Source organism: Meriones unguiculatus, chromosome 1 (genome assembly GCF_030254825.1).
Source record: "Meriones unguiculatus strain TT.TT164.6M chromosome 1, Bangor_MerUng_6.1, whole genome shotgun sequence".
Taxonomy (NCBI): Eukaryota; Metazoa; Chordata; class Mammalia; order Rodentia; family Muridae; genus Meriones; species Meriones unguiculatus.
In genome coordinates, this window is record NC_083349.1 from 121,485,025 (window position 1) to 121,497,863 (window position 12,839).

The following is a 12,839-nucleotide window of genomic DNA, read 5'->3' on the forward strand; positions in this document are numbered from 1 at the left end:
TACCTTGCTTGTCCTGGATAGCAATTTAGCTCTTATAGCTCTATCCATGGCATGTTGCTTCCTGCAACCTACTTATCAACGAGAACGAGGAAATACAGACCAGAACAAAGACCAATCTGTCCATGAGCTAAATGGAGCTTGAAGTCAAATTAATGAAAAACTGGGAATGTCAGAACTCAGTCAGAACTCTGTTGGCCCCTACCCTTGGTCCTGCCAATGCGCAGCACCAGGCAGGGAGATAGACTGTGTCTGCCCTGTCCTACTCAATGAATGCCTGATGTCTAGATCAAACGGAGTCCGTTGGCAGCCTTAGCTCTTCTCATCCACAAATAGAAGCTCGGGGGCCCCACTTCACAACTTAAAGTAGGTCAGGTTTTGTTTCTGCTTATTTGTGAATGAATTCAACATTGCTCTCCACTGGTCATCTTGATTGGTCCTGCTGAATGGGATATACACTTGGAGCCCGTTGCAGACCAGCCAGGTGCTAGTTTGTGACTAAGCATACCAAATGATTGGTGTGACCTCAATACTAGAGGCTGTGGATCTGTGACAGGGAAATAACCTCCCAATGTTAGTGTTATCATCTGAAAAAATAAACACAAGTGGACAAGATAAAAATCACGTAATGATAAAAGTAATAAAATGAGCTACACTTTGGCATGTCAGTATCAAATATTGACATTTTAATATAGATTATTATGTTCTTTTCTTAGTGTTTCTTTTCACTTCTTCCTTTCTTTTTCTTTCTTTTCCAGGGGATGACTATATTTGCCAATAAATGTGGAGCAGCTTCTCTGGCTGTTTTTTTTTTTTTTCCTTAAAGCATCTATATGTTAAGACTAATGCATAAAGAGCCATCCCTTTTGCTTTTTCACCACCCTCTCTTGACTCTTTAGTTCATGTTGGCTTGATCATCAGCCCAGGGTGTTGTTAAACGAGTGTTCTAGATGTTTCTTGGTGGTATTAGGATGAGACTGAGGTCTAAACCCTTATGATAGGTGGATGTGGTAAAGCCTCATCATTGTTGTAATTGATCCTCAAGTCAAGTGCAAGATTTTTAGTGCTATAGTCACCCATCACCTACTCCATTTTCTACTGGGTCACATCATTCACTTTATAGCACAGTCGTAATAAATGAAAGTTTCCAGTTAGTCTGTCTTGCTTGTCCTTGCTTTGTTCTCTGTACAACACTGAGTAAACCGAGTTTCAGGTGTGAGATTCATTTGGACCAATACAGAATAACAGGAAGTAGAAAGGACCACTTATGGCTGCTGTATGCTTTTCCATGACCTCTTTGTATTTCAGGTAGAGACTTGTGTGTTCAGACAAAGACTGTCCCTTCAACTCTAGATTCCAGGATATATCAGGCAAGGAGCCAATCCTAGATAAATCTGTGGTCACTGTGAGATATGAAAAAAAAAATTGTACTTACAGAAATCAGACCAGAGACCACACATATGCTTTTATCTGGCCAGCCTCTCTCTGCATTCTCTTGGCATTCACTATAGCACACACTTAATTGTAATATAACCAGTTTCATATGAAATAGTACTTCTTCCTCTATATTTGCCTTTCCTATTAGCTAGAGAAGCCCACAAGTGCAAAAAACTGTGTGTTTGTTTACCATTGTATCTTTAATGCTCAGACTTTGCACTAATACTTGTTGTCTGAATGCATGAGGTGAAGCTCACAACTGCAGTCTTGCTTAAACACTAATTGCATTAATAATAGTCAAACAGGACATTGTCAATGACTGGAGTCACAGTGACTTGTTGGGCAAGTCAATGAGATCAAAATGGCATACATTTTATCAATGAACAGAGCTCGGCATTTTTCAGTAACTAGAAATGGTGGCTGCATAATAACAGGGAAAGAATTGTGGCCATGAGAGGAGGGTTGATAGGAAGCCAGTAACTAAAGCTCTGAACTCTGCAGTTCTCTTCTAGTTTGTAGTTACCAGGGAGAGGATAACATTCAATATAACCTTGTCATTAGAGGAAGCAGGAAGTTGGTTGTACAAAAAGGACATAGTAATATAGTGGTTATGGTGGAGGATACCTTTAGTCCCAGCACTCAGGAGATCGGGACAAGAAGAATACGTAGCCAGCCAGGGATAAATAGGCCAGCCAGGGATAAATAGACCAGCCAGGGATAAATAGGAAGAGATGACTTAAAAGCAACAAAAACAAAAGAAGCATTCATCTATTTTCTCGAATGCCATGGTTCACAATCGTCCTAACACCCACCTGCTGCCTTGGCTGAACAGAAGTGCCATGCACTGACATGTGCCATTGGTTCTGTTCCCCTTGTCTAATCTCCCTGCCTTGATCTTGGTGAACCTTGACACCAGGATTTTACATTTCCAGGTGACACAAAGACATAGAAGCCACTGCAGGAGAAATTTCTTGAAAACTCAAACTCTAGTAAAATTATAAAGACAAGTAACTGATGAGTTAATTATTTGACTGATTCATTGAAATATCAATTTCCCAGATGTCATGTGCAAACAGACACTCTAAAGAGCACTGGAGGGGTCTTTACAGTTAGAAGCAGGACAATTAAAAGGCAGATTTGTTTCCCAGTATCTTTCAATTTAGCACAGTTTGTGGGAAATTATTCCACAGGGTTTTCACATACTCATGTGTTTTAGATACCATGTAACTTACACCAATCACTCACAAGATGAGCACCCTAGACTAAGGGAATGGGCTCTATATCTCAAATCTTGGCCCTCTGATGGGTCTCCTATCACATCAGAACCTCCGCTCTCTTTGCTATCGAACAGGGGGTAATCCCCTACCTTTGGTTAGGATTGAAAACCCATGTGTGCAACTGACAAGAGGCATGGGGCTGCAGGTCACGGCTATGTCACATGTCTTCAATGGCCAGACACAGATGGCTTGAGATATTTCTGTTCAATCAGGCCAAGTGTAAGCTTAGGGTTTCCTGAAGACATAATTTCCTTCTGAGGCATAGTGTTACTATGTGGGATTTCAAAGCACATACTTTTTTCCTTCCCTCATTAGTTACAGCATGATATTTCTCAGCAGAAACATTTCCTTTGTGACTTTCCTGAAATCACTATGATTTCCTAATAAGGAAATATACTCAAAGTCTCCCCAAGGCCACCACTTAGGCACTGAAGATTATAGGAGTAATCACAGAGGCTGTCATGCTGATTGCTCATTCAACTTTCCATCCCAAACTTCTATGGGCAGAACAAAGCATCCACAGAAATAGAATTTTTAAAAAAGGAACTTATTTAACAATGTGGTGCTTTTCAGGTTTACATTTATAAAGGCTCTAATTCTAATTGCCAGCATGACAAATTCTAAAGTAAAACGGAAAGTAAATAAGTGGCCACTTAATGAAAGGTCAGTCTTGATTGATTGACTGACTGATTCATTCATTTACTTAGCAAACACACTCTGAACCCCCACTATGCAAAGGAGAAATGAGATGCTTGCACACTCACACGTTTCTCACAGGTATTATTCACAAGTTAGTAAAAGCCTAGGACCCATAAAAAACAAAGAGGCACAAGGATACACTGCAGGTTCCCTGAAGGACTTTGCATAGGTCATACAATATAGTTTTACAGGGCGGAAAAGAAGAAAGAAATAGGTCAGCCATGGTTCTCCTTCCATGGCTTTTCCTGGGTAGGTGTGGAGAAACATCTATTCTGTTTACTTCAGTTAGGGCACCAGTGTCAGAAGAAAGGAACGCTCAAGTCCAGCATGGTGCATCAGAGAGCTTACCGGGGTTCCTTGCAGGAGCATTAGTGACACAAAGGCAGCTGCATCACCCAAAAGCCCAGCCCAGCACAGATGAGAACACAAGAAAGCTGCACCCTGGAGCTCTCTGCACAACTTGCTTTTGCATGCACCAGTGGCAGCCAGAGGTCGGCGGAAGGTGTCTCCCTGTATCATTTCTGACAGCTTCTCTCACAAAATCTGGAGCTCACTGGTTGGCTAGATTGGCTGGGTTTGAGCCCTCCAGGTCCCTTCTCATCTCAGTCTCTCAACGTTGCAATCACAGGTACTCGCTGACCCTCTGGGCTTTTTCTGTGTGCTCTGGGCATCTGAACTCAGGTGCTCAAGCTTGCACAGCAAGCACTCTTAATCCACTGGACCATCTCTACAGTGTCTATAGAGTTTCCTTTGATTGCAGAAAATAATATGTTTCTTAGATATTTGCATAGTTAAGCAAAGACTTCCCTTGGCTGGTAACTCATAAGACAAAGTACAGTGGACCTTACAAAAACTCATTAAGGATGACAGCAAAATGTTAATAGCAGGAGAGAACAGGACAGGGATGCCCAGGGAAAGAGAAAAAGGAACAATAAATGGAGGGATGTAGTTGGACAGATCTCTAGTCAAGTCCTGAATGGATCACAAATTGCAATTTGACTTCGACGTCAGTTAACGTCTTCCAATACTGCAAGGATAGCTGGTTAATTGTATGAAAATCAAATACTCTAATGTGTACAGTGCAAATAGTGCTCATCTCTACTTTCCCTCCCTTCCAGTCTTCCCTGTTTTCAGCTCTACCTAAAATTCCCAGGCAGACGTTGAACCCGAAGCTAAAGAAACCTCATGTTCTTCTGTATCCAAATAATTCAATCTCTATTCCTATCCTCTTCCCCTTCTTCTAGCAATCTTTGACTGATCCTTTTTTTTTTTCTTTACAGAATATTGGACATCCTTCTTCAAGACCTGCCTGTGACTTTCTCTCAGGCACCCTGTTTGTTCCTGGCTCTCTGACCCATTTGATTTTTTTTTTCTAATGGGTTTATTTTACCTTCTAAACATGCTCATGTTTCCTCCAAGCTGTCAAGCCAAGTAAAAATAAGTCCGTCATCCCTAAACTAGTTCTGCCCCACATGTTTTTCTTTTACTGTTTTGAATAAGTTACTGAAACCTGAACAACATTCACACTCATCCTTCCACTTTCTCCAGCTGGATTCTTCACTGAACTGAGAATATGCTAATGTCCATGGGATATGTCAACATCTCAGACTTAAGGGAGAAGTCTAACAGCTGGAACACTGTGTTGGGAACAATGAAGGAGACCATACTAGATGTCAAAAGTTATATCTGAAGAAGCCTGGCCTTTAGAAAGCTGGAAGTACCATTTGAACTGGTTAAGAATGCAGGAAAGAGAATAGAAGGAGAAAATGGTTGGTCCATAAGTGTGTATGTGAATTTAATTAGTATGATTAATATGAAGAATTGCCTGTAGTAAACATTTTCGGTCTGATTTTATAAGGAGGGTATCATTCTTGGTTTGATTATGAAAAATTCCTGTCAACGGCTCAGTTGTCAAAAGTCTGGTTTCCGAAGCAATGTTCATAGATAGGACTTGGTAAGGCATGGGATCATAAGGGCTTAGATGTAAATAATGACTTAATCAATAGATGGATTCATAATATATTAGTATTTTTTGGAAGGTAGAAGGTAGGATAAGTAAAAAAAGTTGGCTTGCCTTTGAAGGATTTGTGCTGTCCCTGGGCCCTTTTCTTTTCTGTTTATCTTCTCTTCTTGGCCACATGATACTGCTGCTGTGATGTTCTGCTTCATCACAGACCCATTGTCATGGAGGCACATGACCACTTACAGTGTGAGCCTTCCAAACCACAAATCTTTACTCCTTTAAGCTAAGATCCAGTCAAATGCACCTGAGAATAAGGTCATACAGAAAATTCAATATGCCACACCTGAAGGAATGAACCCCTCTGAGGCTGGGAATGGTGAGCTTGCAGAGTGTGAAGGTAGAGCTGCCTGGGGCCCTTCAGAGGGTGCCAAAGTCTCTTGGGTCCAGCCATGTTCCTCTACTCTTCCACATTGCTAGTGTTTAATTTAAATTGCCACTGACCTTTTCAGCTACTTCAGCTCTTTTCCCTCACCTGCTTCCTAGTAGTGGTCTCAAAACTTTGGAAAGGAAGACATAAAAGCACCATTACTTTATGTAAATTGTCACCAGCACTTCTTCTTTTCACCATTTCACTAGATACTAGAACTCCATATCCAACTTACTTTAGCTCTCTCTATGGTAGAGAATGTGGGGGAATTTATTCAAGCGTTTGCCTATGAAGAAAAGCCTCCATTTACATGGATAACCCACAGGTCCCCTGTGCTCCTAGGTCTAAATGTCTCCAGTGAAGAGAGTCAGTGCATTCAAAGGCTCTTGCCCCCAAACACCACCTCTCCTCCTGTCTGACCTCCTCGCCCTGCTCCCTATTCACACATATCTCTTTATCAAGCTTGATTTCTGTCCCTGCCCCAGGCTGCTAATTGGTATTTATACAATTAAAAGAGGGAACAAGTCAGTAGCCTGACACAGAGGACCTCTGAAAGGCTCTGCCCTGCAGACTATCAATGCAGATGCTGAGACTTATAGGCAACCTTTAGGCAGAGTGCAGGGAATCTTATGAAAAAATTGGGAAACAGTAGATCTGGAGAAGACACGAACTCCACAAGGAGAGCAACAGAACCAAAAAATCTGAGCACAGGGGTCTTTCCGGAGACTGATACTCCAACCAAGGACTATGCATGGAGATAACTTAAGACCCCTGCACAGATGTAGCTTATGGCAGTTCAGTATCCAAGTGGGTTTCATTGTAATAGGAACAAGGACTGTCCCTGACATGACCTGATTGGCCTGCTCTTTAATTACCTCCCCCTGAGGGGGAAGCAGCATTACCAGGCCACAGAAGAGGACAATGCAAACAGTCCTGACAGACCTAATTGACTAGGATCAGAAGGAAGAAAAAGACCTCCCCTATCAGTGGACTTGGGGAGGGGCATGCATGCAGAGGGTGGAGGAAGGGAGGGATTGGGATGGGAGGAGGGAAGGAACCACAGGGGGGATACAAAGTGAATAAAGTGTAATTAATAAAGAATTAAGAAAAAAAAAAGAAATTCTCTACTGGGTCCCTGTCATCTTCCCCTAGCACCTCTCTTTTGTATTTGCTGTGAGGTAGACATACATACACTGTAGAAGCCTAGCCATCGTCTTCAGGTCCCTATTGTCTCTCCAACCCTGATTTAAGAACTGCATTCAACATATAATGGGACAACTTTGAAAACATTAGCGACATTTCCCTGGTCAGATATCATGTAATGGGTCAGGCTAGACTCAAATTTCTTTTTCTGCCTTCACATTTGGTATTTAGTGTTTACTTTTTTTTTTAATAGGATGCTCATGGGGTATGGATGTACACCTCTGAAGGAAGGAGCCGTCTGTATCTGAAGTAAATGGGCAGTAAACACTAAGCACATTCACTTAGATGGTGGGATAACATTTTGTACCTAAGAGGAAACACAACCAAAAGGACAGAGGACCACTGGAGCATGAGGGCATAAGCAATGCCCGAGGCTCCACACAAGGATGGTAGCCACTCCTCCACGAAGATACTTCTCAGCACCATTTCATGCAGTAGCTGGACAACTTGAGACTCCAAGAAATTAAGGCACCTGGCCACCTGTTAGTCAAGAGCAGGGGCAGACGTCTATGAGTCACCCCCTCGTCCACCATGGGATGAGGACTACATATTCACCTGGGAACTACGTATTCACCTCTAGGCATGAGTGTACACACATGTACATAAGCACACTTGCACTCGTGTCTGTCTAGAGAAAACTTGTTTAATGATAAAGTAGTCAAATCATCACATCTTATGCTAGGGAGATTGGTTCTGATGTAAAAAGCCAGGCACACTGCCTGGGCCTGCAGTTCAGGCACTGAGAAGAAGAGATAAGTACATCCCAAGTACTCAGGCTTCCACTGGTTTCCATGAGAGACCCTGTCTCAAGGCAATAAGGGAGGGAGTGATAGCATCATGCTTTGGCCTTCCTATGGGTTCAAACAGGAGTAGGTACCCAAACACTTGTGTATGTGTAACACACACACACACACACACACACACACACACACACACACACACGTGCATGCACACGCGTGTGCGGACACACATCACACATACACACCAGAATCTCACCTCACCTCCACCTTAGCATTTAAGTCACTTCTGTTTCATGTTCTTCACTTCTGTCTTTATGTCCATGACTTCAGGATAGGCTTGAAGAGAAATGTCTTTTCTCAATAATGAAACAGTCTTCTCCCAACAACGTTTTTTTTTCTTTTTATCCTTGCTTGTGTAGCTTTTTAGTCTTTTCCTGCTTTGCCTGTAGAAACCCATTTGCATGAACTAAGGTCTGTGGACTAAGGGGTTCAGCCTGTAATCATTGCTTCAGCTGTCCTTGTGGGAGAGAAATTCAGAACCTGTGCTTAAAGCCATCCCTTCCAAGGCTGTTCAGTCAGCCTTTCCCTAGCTCCCCCAGCAGGAGCCCTTCCTGTCAGAAAGCTCATTCCCTTCATAATAACATCTGTCTCCTGTGTCTTCTTACCTTAAAACAGCAAGAGCATACTTGACAGTCATTCTTCCCTGAGGAGATGTGAGATCAATTGTCAGTCTCTTTAAAATTATTTCTAAGTTTACTTTATCACAGTGTTTTACACACAAGATCCAAAAGCTGGTGCTGTCTCCTCTACCAGCTCTGACAATTCCCAGGAGATCTGAGAAGCCCTGCATCTCCAAAAGGTAGAGTGAATGAAAACAAGAGACACCCAAGGTACACCCACCCCTAACCCTGTCCCAGGACAGATTTCAGGGAGCAAAGGTATCTCTGTGCCCTCAGTCTTGAGTTCAAGTTCTGATTCAGGCAAGTTTCAATTCAAATTCTTTGTTGCTGACCTCACACAAATCACAAAAACTCTTGAGTCTTAGTTCAAACAGCCTTACAGACTAAGAGCTGTATCAATAGGTACCCACTCCTCCTCTACGCACTGGGGATTATTTACTGAGTTAATTAAAAACTACTTTATACAATGTCCCCCCTCCAAAGCCTAGTGAGACAAGAGAAGTGGCTGGAAAGGGCCGTTCCAGACACATCATGATTAACATATGAGAGAAAGAAGTAGCGGAGAAATGCTGGAGACATCTGGGCCACACCTAACAAAACAGAGCATGCACAACAAGAACCATGGGGTCTTCAAATGACTGTAAGGCCAATGCTATGTAGTGACTTACAGTTTCTAGACTCTTGTAGTCTAAGGCCTTATAGCCTGCAACTTTTCCCAGCCCTCTGCCCAGTGCCCAGCCTACTGTTGGGAGTGCCTTTGTCTTTCTGAGCAAACCGTTTCTATCTCTACGACTTTCCATGTGTGCCTGGTCCAGTTCTTTGTTTCAGGAATTAAGAATCTAGATGTATCAATAGGTACCCACTCCTCTCTGATTCATGTCTGTAGCACCAGACGCCTACATCAAACACATTCTGAAATGAGAGGTACAAAGAAGACAGATTCATGGGAAGGGCTAAAAGGAATTAGTGCTCCTTGTGTCCTACTCATTGAAGACAATCATTTGCTATAAAGCTTCACTCTTACTAGAAGCCTAGAGTCTGATGTTACTCCCTTTAGAGAGGAAAACGGTTCTGTAAGAAACCGTTTCTATTTTTCTATTTGAGCATTTGCTGGGAACTGCTAGCTAAGTCAGTGCCCACACTGAAGTGTGGCTAATTCCAGAATGGCCAAAATGGAGCCCCAGTTTCTTCTGCTCTTGCTTTTTCTTTCCTGGCTCAGAAGTTAGCAAACCATTGTAAAGGTTCGATTACTCTTGATTCAAAAGTAATTTTACAGATCACGTAGGCTAGTCTTCATGCAATCATCCTAGAATACTTCACTCTGTGACAAGGAATTGGTATCAAAATTAATAGTCATTTTTTATTTAATTATGCTAATTGCTATTTCTAAGCATGCTTAGCATTTTGAATTATTTTGTGAAATTACGTCAAACAACATGTTTAATTTGTCATGCCAAGTACAATAATTAGGTATAATTCTTGAAAGGATGTCATTACAAAATTGAGGTGTTTTCAAGGTGTAATTATGTCAAATGTGATAATAATGAAGAAACGTGCTAAGGCATCAAGATAACCTGTACTAAAGAGATCCTGAACTTTAATGTTGTGGTCATTTTTAGACAGTTTTGTGGCTCAACAAAAGCCATACATGGTATGGCTTAGTGGATTGCCCACTACTTTTAAAAATATTTATTTTCTTTTATTTTTATTGTGGGGTGTGTAAGTGTCCTTGGCTGGGGTTATAGGGGTGGCTCTGAGCTGCTCAACATGTGTTCTGGTTCTCCCCAAGAGCAGCAAGTGCTCTTAATCTCTGAGCCATCTCTCCAGCCCCCTCTGCCCCAAAATTAAAAGACCAAAACTGAGTTTTTGGATTGTAACTGAACCAGTATTTTTTTCTTTTATAAAACTCCCAAATGAACAGTAATTGCTTTCCATGTGAAATAATTATACTTAAGAAGTGGTTCTTGGAAATGAAGACAACTCAGACACAAATGGATTTCTCCCAAATATGTGTATTTCAGGCTACAAGGAGAGGAGGGCGAAGTTAAAGGCAGTAGCCTTGCATTTTATCTCTGACCCTGCTCATCACTTGCAGGTGACATTATTAGGAGCATTTAATGTGAGACATGAGGCGCACATGCTATATGTGGAAAGGAGAAGGGGTTGATTTTATGCCATTCTACAGAGGTTCATTATCAGTCCTCTAGGGGTATTCCAGACTCAGACAAGGGAGACAACAGGAAAATAAGGGAAACCAAGCCACTCAAATCCCTTCACCTGTGGTAGGAAACTATTCCCCAGCCGGGTCATGCCACACAAGCCATCCCACCTCTGTTAGGCTTCCCTTCCCCCAGCTCCAGAGTAAGACGTAAACATAAATCTCAAAGATGAGCTGAGGACAAAGGTCCTTTGCTTGTTGATTATGTGGGTTTGTGTTAAAGTAGAGCCAGGGGACCACAAACTAGAACAGGACTTACCCCTAATTATGTTGTTAAGCCAAACTGACACAGTGTTGGGCTGGCTTTTAAATATACATGTTTATACCCACAAACAATTACTATTCTCAGTCTAACTGAGAGAGGTCTCTCTTTCCAGTGAACCATGGTGAACGCAGAGACTTACAGGGAATCGCACGCACAGGGAGTGGAAACTAAGTCTCGCCCTCCAAACACATTTATATTATCCCCTCTATGATTCAGGAAACACTGAAGAGTTAAGAAATGAGAAAGTGATTGGATTGATAGGGGTGGGAGAGAGGAAAAAGACAGTGAGGGGTAACCAAAATGTATTATAAATGTATATGAAATCGTCAGTGAACCTTAATAATAACAATAGTAATAATGACTACAATATTTAGCCTTCCTACTTCCCAGTTTCTTGGGGAGCTAAGTGGGTGTGGTTTTAAGCATCTTGGTCTTTGGGCTTAGTCGCCCTTGCCAAAATTCTAATTCCAGCTCAGACTTCTTTGTTTAAAGATTGAATATAAACAAAGCATTCCACCTAGCCTCCCTCTTAATCCTCTCTGTTTATGGTCATACCTGTCAGTACGTGAGGTTCACACCCTGGGTCACAGCCTGCTGGGCCAATTTTACTTCCAGGAGCCCATGACACTCCATCCAAATGTGGTACCCAAAGCTTTCTCCATCAAACATGTCACTGGCAAATGTGCAAACACTCAAAGATTCAGCGTGAGCTTGTACTCATGATCTCTTCTGTGGGAACTTTAACTTCCTTTCTCAAGGCATAACACACCGCGATCTACAAAATATCCTAACAGTTTCACTGGCAAGGTTTGTTGCCCCTCTTGCTTGGCTGCCTCCATAACAATATGAGAAATCCTTCGAGGGATAGAAACTGTGTTAGGTATCAAATTAATATCTATATATTTCCTACTATATAGGACTGGCCTTGAATATAAAAAATCCAACAAGTTAATGAACGGATTTTATTAACTTTAACATAATGTCTAAAATGTGCAAATTGTTCAGATTTGAATTGAAACAAAATGGCCACCCTTCTTTCTCCCTCCCTCTTTCCCCCTCATCTATTCCTTCTTTCCTTCCATCTATAGTTCTGCAATCACTTATTAGTCACCGAGTACGTGCTAAGCATTTGCCCAGGCTCTGGGGATGTGTCTATAAGCTGACATAAGTAGGTACATGCTTCTGTGTTTTACTGAGATATTTCTCAAAGTGCAGTTGAAGGATTGCCACCATTAGAATCAAGGGGATATTGTTACAAGTGAATATTTAGATTGTAAATAGAACACCTTCTAACTGGCTTAATTAGATCCTCTATGGATATTCTATTTCTAGCCACTGCTTAATTCTGGTGTTCCTCAAAGTTTTAGACGTGTAGGATGGCATGCTGAGTCCCTTATATGCTAAGTATATGAAATTAGAGTATGTGTGGTTTGAATGTGAACGGCCCCATAGGCTCATATATTTGAATGCTTGATCCCCAGTAGGTGGAACTGTTTTGGGAAGGATTCAAAGGAGTTGCGTTGTTGGAAGAGCTATGTCTCTGGGGTGGGCTTTGAGGTTTCAAAAGCTTAGACCGTTCACAGCTCTCTTTGTGCCTCATGCTTCTCTGCCTTGTGCTTATAGATCAAATGTAAGCTCTCACTTTTCCATCATGCCTGCCTGCCTACCTACCTGCTGCCTGCCTTCCCGCCGCCTGCTGACATGCTACCTGCCATGATGACCATAGACTCTAATACATTGAGACTGTAAATCCCAAATTAAATGATTTCTTTTAGAAGACCCCTTGGCCATTGTGGTTTTTCATGACAATAGAAAGGTAACTAAGGCAGAGTGGTTCCTCAGAACCTCCCTCTCCACATCTGCAAATGGAACCAGCAACATTCCTGGCAGAAGTTAGTGGTGAGGATCACAGGTCCTCTCTTTCCAGTGTGTC

General features: G+C 42.0%; 1 long non-coding RNA gene across 3 annotated transcripts in view; it reads left to right on the forward strand.

Annotated features, from left to right (window-relative positions):
- Positions 1 to 7,084, forward strand: part of LOC132646859 (uncharacterized) — a 43,314-nt gene extending 36,230 nt beyond the window's left edge. Inside the window, exon 5 of one of the 3 annotated variants that reach the window (XR_009585199.1) lies at positions 4,691 to 7,084. This is a non-coding gene — a long non-coding RNA (uncharacterized LOC132646859). The remainder of the gene's footprint in view (positions 1 to 4,690) is intronic. The other 2 variants (XR_009585200.1, XR_009585196.1) reach the window with 2 other exon arrangements.
- The last annotated feature ends 5,755 nt before the right edge of the window (positions 7,085 to 12,839 follow it).